Raw genomic sequence first — 8,337 nt, forward strand, 5'->3', positions numbered from 1 at the left:
GTAGTAATAGTACACTGATGCAAAACCGGAACTTGGTTTTCTCTCTCTGTTAACATAACACAATTTCCTTAGATTATTGGTCTGCTCATAATAAGAAATTGTAAAAATAGACTTTTCTTTACCTTTTAAGTAATCTATCTAGGAAAGTAAGATTTTGTATTTTAAAGTAATTTCCTGTGCTTCATATTGTCTTTATCAGGTCTTTGATTACTTAAGAAAACCAAGTCTTCTCATTATTAAAAGAGCTAAGTATTGTTTTCTGTACAACTATATAACTTTCTGTATTTGCTTTTGAAATCTTTGACCTTCGCTTCGGTGCGATGGATAAGTATTGTTTCACAGTGACCTGTGATCCTTTTTAGTTGTGTTCAAACCTTTTGACATTTTTGACAACTTTCCAAAATCAAATTCTAACTGGAGTCTTTTTGACTTCAAACTAGCTCCTGGAAAATCTCTCACCTTGTAAAAGAGACGTTAAGCTAATTAGGTTTATCTGGTATGTTGAATTACATGGGAAGCATTGTCAAACAAGTGATGACAGAGGCTGCAGCGCTGGGACTTATGCTTGTGACGGTTCCTGCTCATTCCACTGCAGGGCTGCAGCTTGGGCCTCGCCTGACCCAGCCCGACCATGGTTTCAGCTGGGGAAGAGCTTCAGAAAGAGGTGGAGGTGCTGCTGGAAAGACCACTAGAGAAAGAATACGTGGTGCCCTTCCAGCTGAAAAAAATCTAAGACTAAGACAGAAATCAAGAAGACATAGCAGAAATCACAGAAGAAAGCAAAATTTCTTGACAATGAAAAACTAGCTGCTGTGGTTGTTCCCATTACAACAGGATATACAGTGAAAATCAGTAATCGTGGATGGATGGAATCGGTCAGATAGGTTTTTGAAAATCTGCATTACCTTAACTGGAGTCCATCAAGTGTCCACCGAGAACGTGCAGGTGCGTGGCACAGAGAGGTCATTTGATCTTTTGATAAAGAATTTAACCAAAATGGAAAGAGTTACGCCATGACTCTGAACAATCTCTTGAAACCATCTCTGTAGAAGGCAGTTAAAAAAAAGTCAGGACAGATACAGTGGTTATCTTACGTAGAACGAAAGCAGAAAACAAGTGTGGGGCTACCTGGCTTGGGTTGAAAAGGGAAAGAAACGTTGTTTTAGCAATGATGGATGAATGTTTGAAAGAAAATGTATGAACGTGGAGATGATGATATAAGGCGAACCATTAACAAGGCCTGGGTGAAACCAAGAGAGAAATGAGCCAAAGGAGACACAGAATTGTGAGATTTTAAAGGCCTTTTGGGAACTGTGATGTGGAAATATTCATGTTTCCAGTAACATGTTGGTGAACTACACAGATAAATCTGACAGATAACTTTACAGAGCCTTCTTCTAAGTCAAGGCAATAAATTTTCCATTTCCCACTGGAGGATTTATTTAAATAAAATGTTTATTAAACACTTCTTCTAAAGATGGTTTCCTTTAGAAACCGGTCATTTTGTCCAAGAAAGGGTAATATTGCATTTTCATGTGAAATGTGAAAAAGCAAGTCTTGCCTAAAGCAGATGCCACAATGTGTTTATTTTTGTTCAGCTAAGAGGCAGGAAAGTTATTGGTTGACTTTAAGTTCTTGACATCAGCTCCCACAATATAAGAATAAGTAAAAATAAAACCTAAATTTTTGCATAAAAAAAGAAGTAATGGTAAGTCTTTTAGGTTATATGTGCATGGATCTATGTTACTAATACAGATATTCCAGAAATTGTATGAAGTTCTTAGACATTTGCAATACTCTCATTGTCCAGTTATTATGTTAAAATGTTGTATGCCACAGAATTAACTAATTTTCCTTCTCAAATAAACTCTCATCAAAACATTAAGCATGGCCGTTTTGTCTCGTCCTTCATTGGCAGTTACTGGTTTACTCTGATTCTTCCCTGGAATCATTTACATGTGAGAATGCTCCATGAGGCATCACTTGAACAACTTCGAGACCATGCCACTGAACTGAGGAAGAATTTCTAGAACTAATAAAGAAGCTGATGGATTCACAAAGATGTAACCAAACAAAATTTAATTCAGGGGCCTGAATGAACTGTTGAGGAGGATTATAATTTTTTAATGACTTTTTCTTTGTAACATTGCTGGCTCTTTAATGTTTTGTATCCCAGATTTAAGAAAACCTTTTTCTCTTTTCTTTTAAGCTGTCTATGACTTAAAGCAAGTTCAAAAATTATACCTTTGTTTACTTTGATTCTAAGATAGAAATGGGTGTGATTGTAGAAAGAATTATTTTGTTTCAATGGAAAACTTTAGTGAACTCTTGTGGGTTCTGTCTCGCACATATTGCCAGTCCTTACTAAATCCTGAATTCTTCTAGTTTCTTCCAATATCTGGCTACAACTCTCCAAAATTGTGCTTCCAATTTTTCTCCCTTTTGATTTGGAACTAAAACTTCCCTTTTCACGAAGCTCAATAAGCTGGAGCTGGATGACTCGATATAAACTTAAAAAAAATACCACAACAGACCATACGTATATGGACAAACTTCACGCCTTCTGTTGTACCATTCAGAAAGTTCACTGTGACACCTCATGCCATCGTCAGAGGCATTCAAACAGCAAAGCAGGAAACCTCATCAGATAGTCACTGCCATCCTCACTCTACCTTCTAGAGATTCTTTAAGCTCAAGCTTAAAAATCCTGACTGGCTGTCCTCTGGACTCAGAAACTGAGTTGTAACTATTAATCTTTTTAGTTTCATAGAAACTTCCCTCATTAAATGCCTGACTGCTAGCAAAGTATCATTTTGCTAATTGGTTTTTTAAATTTAATACTATTCAAATTCCTGTATAAATCTCAAGGACTTGTGGCCATGACCTGTGCTGCTAGGAAGAAATTGATCAGGTAAAATCATTCACTTGACTTAAGGGGTTATTCTTCTGATCATAAAAGAACACTTCAAGCGAAAACAATCTTAACCCAAAGCATACCTTAATAATGGTAAGATTTTAGACATTAGAGGCAGAGGTGTTTAGGGGTTGGTGGGCTTTCCTGGTGATACTTAGGTCACATTTCCTTTGATTTCCCACGAAGATGACTCCTTTTCAATACAAGGTCTTGGCATCTGCTGTTCCCTTGTCCATCCTTTGTCCAGGACTGTGTCTCTCACCCCCATTCTTTTGCTTAGTTAACTTCTACTCATCTTTTGGATATCAGTAGAAACCTTGCTTTCTCAGGGAAGCCCATGCTGACCTCTCTGAGTAGGTCAGATGCTCCTAACTTAGGCTCTCAAAGCACTATGACCATTCCTTCTTAGTACTTGTCACAACTGCAATGTTTCTTATATTCATGTGGCTATTTGATCGTTGACCGTCTCCTCTGCTAGGTACCAGTGCCATGAGGGCAGCATGCTGTCTGCTCTCGGTCATTTGTATCTGTAGCACATGGCGCCTTACTTGGTGCATTGTGGGACCCCTCGTAAATTGTTGTTGAATAAATGGACTAGGAACCTTCAATGACTTTAAGTGTTTCCCTTTCTACCGCCTCCACCCCCCATGCCACACTGGGGGCCAAGGGTATACATCCTGACCCTTCTACTGAAGCCTATACATGTGAAATCTGGTAGAGCAGAGCAAAAGTCTTCTTTCATATCCCTCCAGCACACTCCCTTTTTAATATTCCCTTTCTGTATCAACACTTTTTCAATGTGGCATGCACACGCACGTGCCTGCTTGGCGTGAGGCCCTTTCCATGCTTATCATAACATTCCTTGGGACACACTTTGAATAACACAAGCATAGTCACACTGGGACCCAACGTATGAGACCGAGCTTGCTAAGCAAGGCCCTCGGCACGAGGACACACCCTCCACAGAAGCTGATTTGCATGACTTGGATCATGGAACTAGGACCCCTACCTCCCCAAGCAAAGATTAATCTGGACGGTTTCTGGTTTTGCAATGGAAAAAGAGTTTTCCAGCCTTTGCAGGTAAGAGAGATCTTGGCCATTTACCAAGGCTTTTACTTTTTTCTATACCTTACAGGCCTTGATGGTCACATATGGTCGTTGCTAGGTTCGCCTCACCCCAGGAAGTCTCTCGAAAAGCTGAAAGACAACACTCTGGCCTCAGACCAAATGTGGAGTGGAAATGGCCTGGCTTCTTGGCAGCGTCTCCGTCCCCCTGACAGCAGCCCAGCTTGTGGAGGCATCTGGTATCAGGAATATCTTGAGCTTGGGTCCTGGGAAAAATTTTCTCCACTGCTTTTGTGGAAAAAAAAAAAAAAAAAAGCTTTAAAGAAGCTTTGTGTGTGTGTGTGTGTGTGTGTGTGTGTGTGTGTGTGTGTGTATGGCATATTTTATGTGAAATATTTTCAAAAACCTTAAAATTAACCAAAATGGATTTCATTCTAGAAACAGTATCTGTCCTTTATGATTCAGACTTTTTATAACTCTTAAGGTTGAGGAATAGAGGTTAAGTTACATCGCTGTTTTTTTTTTAAAAATAACTGCAGTTATTTTGGTGGAGTGAGGGTGGGAAAGCAGATAATAATTTAAATTGTGTGCTAGACATTTTCCATGAAGATTTAGGAGTCAGGATTTGGGATCTTCACCCCAAATAGATTTGATTCTTTTTTCCAAGGGGCACATGAAAGAAAAGGACAGTGATATTAACAGTGATTAAGTGTGTGGGCTTGAGTATTAATCAAAATCTCAGGTTACTAGCTGTGTGACTGCTGGACAATTACCTCTCTGAGTTTATCTGCAAACTGGAAAGAGTAATTTCTACTTCACAGAGCTGTAAGGATTATTTGAGATGGTACACGTGAAGTGCTTAGCACAAGTTAGGCACACATCACATGTCCAATAAATAGTGACTCTTATGATAATTACTATTTCTGCAATATGCTCAAACCAAACTTGACACTTCTGGGCAGCTTTCTTAACGTTGGCAAGAGGAATCCAGACTGGAGTTTCTAGGTGTTCTGGAGGGTACAGTGATTCAAGTAGCAGACGGAACCCATTTTGGAGTAGGTACCTTTAATCTTTCTTTGTGAACGCAATCACATTTGGATAGTGTTCACGGTTTAGAGCATGCATTACTCTCCCCTCTCCCCAACATTTTATGTTTTTGTTACAAAAACCTGTGGGGTGCATAATGTTAGCCTAGCAGTTTGATAAGAAAACTTAGGCCCAGGGAGGTTAAGTGACTGGCTTAAAGTTGCATAGCCAATAAATGACAGAATTGCAGAACCAGGACCTAAATTGAGGTCTTTTAATTCCAAATTCTAGGTTTCTTTCTATTATACTACAGCAGTAAAAGTTCAGCCAACACCAGAATTAGAAATTCCTTAACTTCCTTTTAGCCTCTATAAAAATCACTTTATTGTTCTGTCTGTCTCTTTTACCTACACTGAACCTCTTGACAACAGCTTGATTCAGGAGAAATCTGAGATCTCAAACATTTCATAAAAGCAGAGTGTGATGAAACCATTAGTGTAGCTACTGAACTGACCCTTAGGGCAAAAAACGAAAAAAAAAGTTTATTTCCATAACTGTAAGAAGTTTTTCATTGCACGTATATCAACCAGGATGGTAGCACATCAGCTGACCATATCGCCCAGAAGTGTTTCCTCCTGATGAGGAGGAACTGAGGGTTACAGGTAGAGAGAGACGGAACCAGCAGGCAGAAGTGAGCAAACAGTGAACTGAAACACTGACAATCTCTCTATTTGAGAAGTGAATGTCAAAATCAAGGATGGCCAAGGAGAGGACCTGGTCTTCCCCTTGAACACAGACTAGAGCAAAGCTGTTCTTTTCCTGCTCCATGAATGGTTAAGGGGAAAAAGAACAACCATCGGCCTGGCTATTGACAAGCCAAGGAAATATGCTGGGTTTGACCAAGTGGTCTCTTAGCAAGGCAGTTGGTGGTGGGCACTGATTCTTTCCACTTCTCAGAGCCTCTAACCATTAGACCACACAGTTTCTCTAGCCCTTGAAGGTGACCTCAAGTTTCAATACTCCACAGAAGGCAGCGTGTAGAGCAGGGCTTCCCAAACTTTAGCCTGCATCAGAATCATGTGGAGGGCTTCATTTTTTAAAAAGATTTTTATTAAAAATGTAGCTAGCACACAATATTGTATTAGTTTCAGGGGTACACCATAGTTATTCAACATTTATATACCTAAAGAAGTGATCACTCAAAGTCCAGCAGCCATCTGACACCGTACTATGCTGTCACAATATTATTGACTATGTTCCCTATGCTGTGCATTACATCCCCATGGCTTACTTGTTTTACACCTGGAAATTTGAACCTCTAATTCCCCTTCACCTTTTTCCTCCCCTTTTAAAAATTTTCCATTACAGTTGACATTCAATATTATTTCATATTAATTTCAGGTGTACAGCACAGTGATCAGACATTTACATAATATAAGAAGTGATCCCCATGACTAGTTTAGTCCCACCTTGCAATATACATAGTTATTACCGTATTATTGACTGTATTCCCTATGATTTACTTTACAGCCCCATGACCATTTTGTAACTACCAATTTATACTTCTTAATCCATCCCTTTTTCACCCTGTCCCCCAACCCCCTCCCATCTATCACCCCAATAAATCTAGCACCCACCTGACACCATACGTATTTATCACAAAAGTATTGACTATAATCCTTATGCTAGACCCTACGTCCCCATGACTGCTTTTTTTTTTGGTGGGGGGAAGTTGAACAGGACTTTATTGGGGAACAGTGTGTACTTCCAGGACTTTTTCCAAGTCAAATTGTTGCCCTTTCAGTCTTAGTTGTAGAGGGCGCAGCTCAGCTCCAGGTTCAGTTGCTGTTGTTAGTTGCAGGGGGCGCAGCCCACCATTCCTCGAGGGAGTTTGAGTTGAACCGGCAACCTTGTGGTTGAGAGCCCGTGCTCCAACCAACTGAGCCATCTGGTACTAGCCCATGTGGGAATCGAACCAGCAGCCTTCAGCGTTAGGAGCATGGAGCTCTACCGCCTGAGCCACCCGGCTGGCCCCCCCATGACTACTTTGTAACAACCAATTTGTCCTTAATCCTTTTCCCTTTTTTACCCACTACCCAACTGCCTTCCCATCTGGCAACCATCAATATGTTTTCTGTATTTAGGAGTCTGTTTCTGTTTTGTTTGTTAATTTTATTCTTTAGATTCTACATATAAGCAAAATCACATTGCATCTGTCTTTTCTGTCTGATATACTCCACTCAGCACAATGCCCTCCATGTCCATCCATGCTGCTGCAGATGGCAAGGACACATTCCCTTCCATGGCTGAGCAATATTCCATTATATACCCAGTAATCCCACTTCCTGGTACTTATATGAAGAAACCCAACATGATACTTCGAGGGAACATGTGCATGTATATTTTCATTGCAGCATTGTTTACAATGGCCAAGATGTGGAGACAGCCTTCGTGTTTGTCAATGAAAGAATGGAGAAAGAGGAGGTGAATATATATATATATATATATATATATATATATATATATATATATAATGAAAGAATGGAGAAAGAGGAGGTGATATATATATATATATATATAAAGAATGGAGAAAGAGGAGGTGACATATATATATATATATATATATATATATATATATATATATATATATATAATGAAAGAATGGAGAAAGAGGAGGTGATATATATATATATATATATATATATATATATATATATATATATATAAAGAATGGAGAAAGAGGAGGTGATATATATCACCTCCTCTTTCTCCATTCTTTCATTGACAAACACGAAGGCTGTCTCCACATCTTGGCCATTGTAAACAATGCTGCAATGAAAATATACATGCACATGTTCCCTCGAAGTATCATGTTGGGTTTCTTCATATAAGTACCAGGAAGTGGGATTACTGGGTCCTTTTTTGACTCTTGTTATAGCCTTTGATTTAAAGTCTTTTTTGTCTGGTATAAGCATTGCTACCCCAGCTGTTTTTGTTTGTTTGTTTGTACTTTCATGAAATAACCTTTTCCATCCCTTTACCTTCAGTTTGTGTGTGTCTTTCGATCTGAAATGAATCTCTTGTAGGCAGTATATGTAAGGGTTTTGTTTTCTTATCTGTTAGCCACCCTATGGTTTTGATTGGAGCATTTAATCCACTTACATTGAAAGCAATTGCTGATAGATATATAGTTATGGCCATTTTATTATTCATATTTTTAATTTTTTTTCCCCATTTTAAAGAAGTTTCTCTAAGATTGCTTGTAATACTGGTTTGGTGGTGGTGAACTTCTTTAGCTTTTTCTTGTCTGGGAAGCTCTTTATCTGTCCTTC

General features: G+C 39.0%; 1 pseudogene; it reads left to right on the forward strand.

The window, feature by feature from the left end:
* Positions 1–631: 631 nt before the first annotated feature.
* On the forward strand, positions 632–1,289 carry LOC109433782 (calcyclin-binding protein; annotated as a pseudogene).
* Positions 1,290–8,337: the final 7,048 nt, after the last annotated feature.

Source organism: Rhinolophus sinicus, linkage group LG02 (genome assembly GCF_036562045.2).
Source record: "Rhinolophus sinicus isolate RSC01 linkage group LG02, ASM3656204v1, whole genome shotgun sequence".
Taxonomy (NCBI): Eukaryota; Metazoa; Chordata; class Mammalia; order Chiroptera; family Rhinolophidae; genus Rhinolophus; species Rhinolophus sinicus.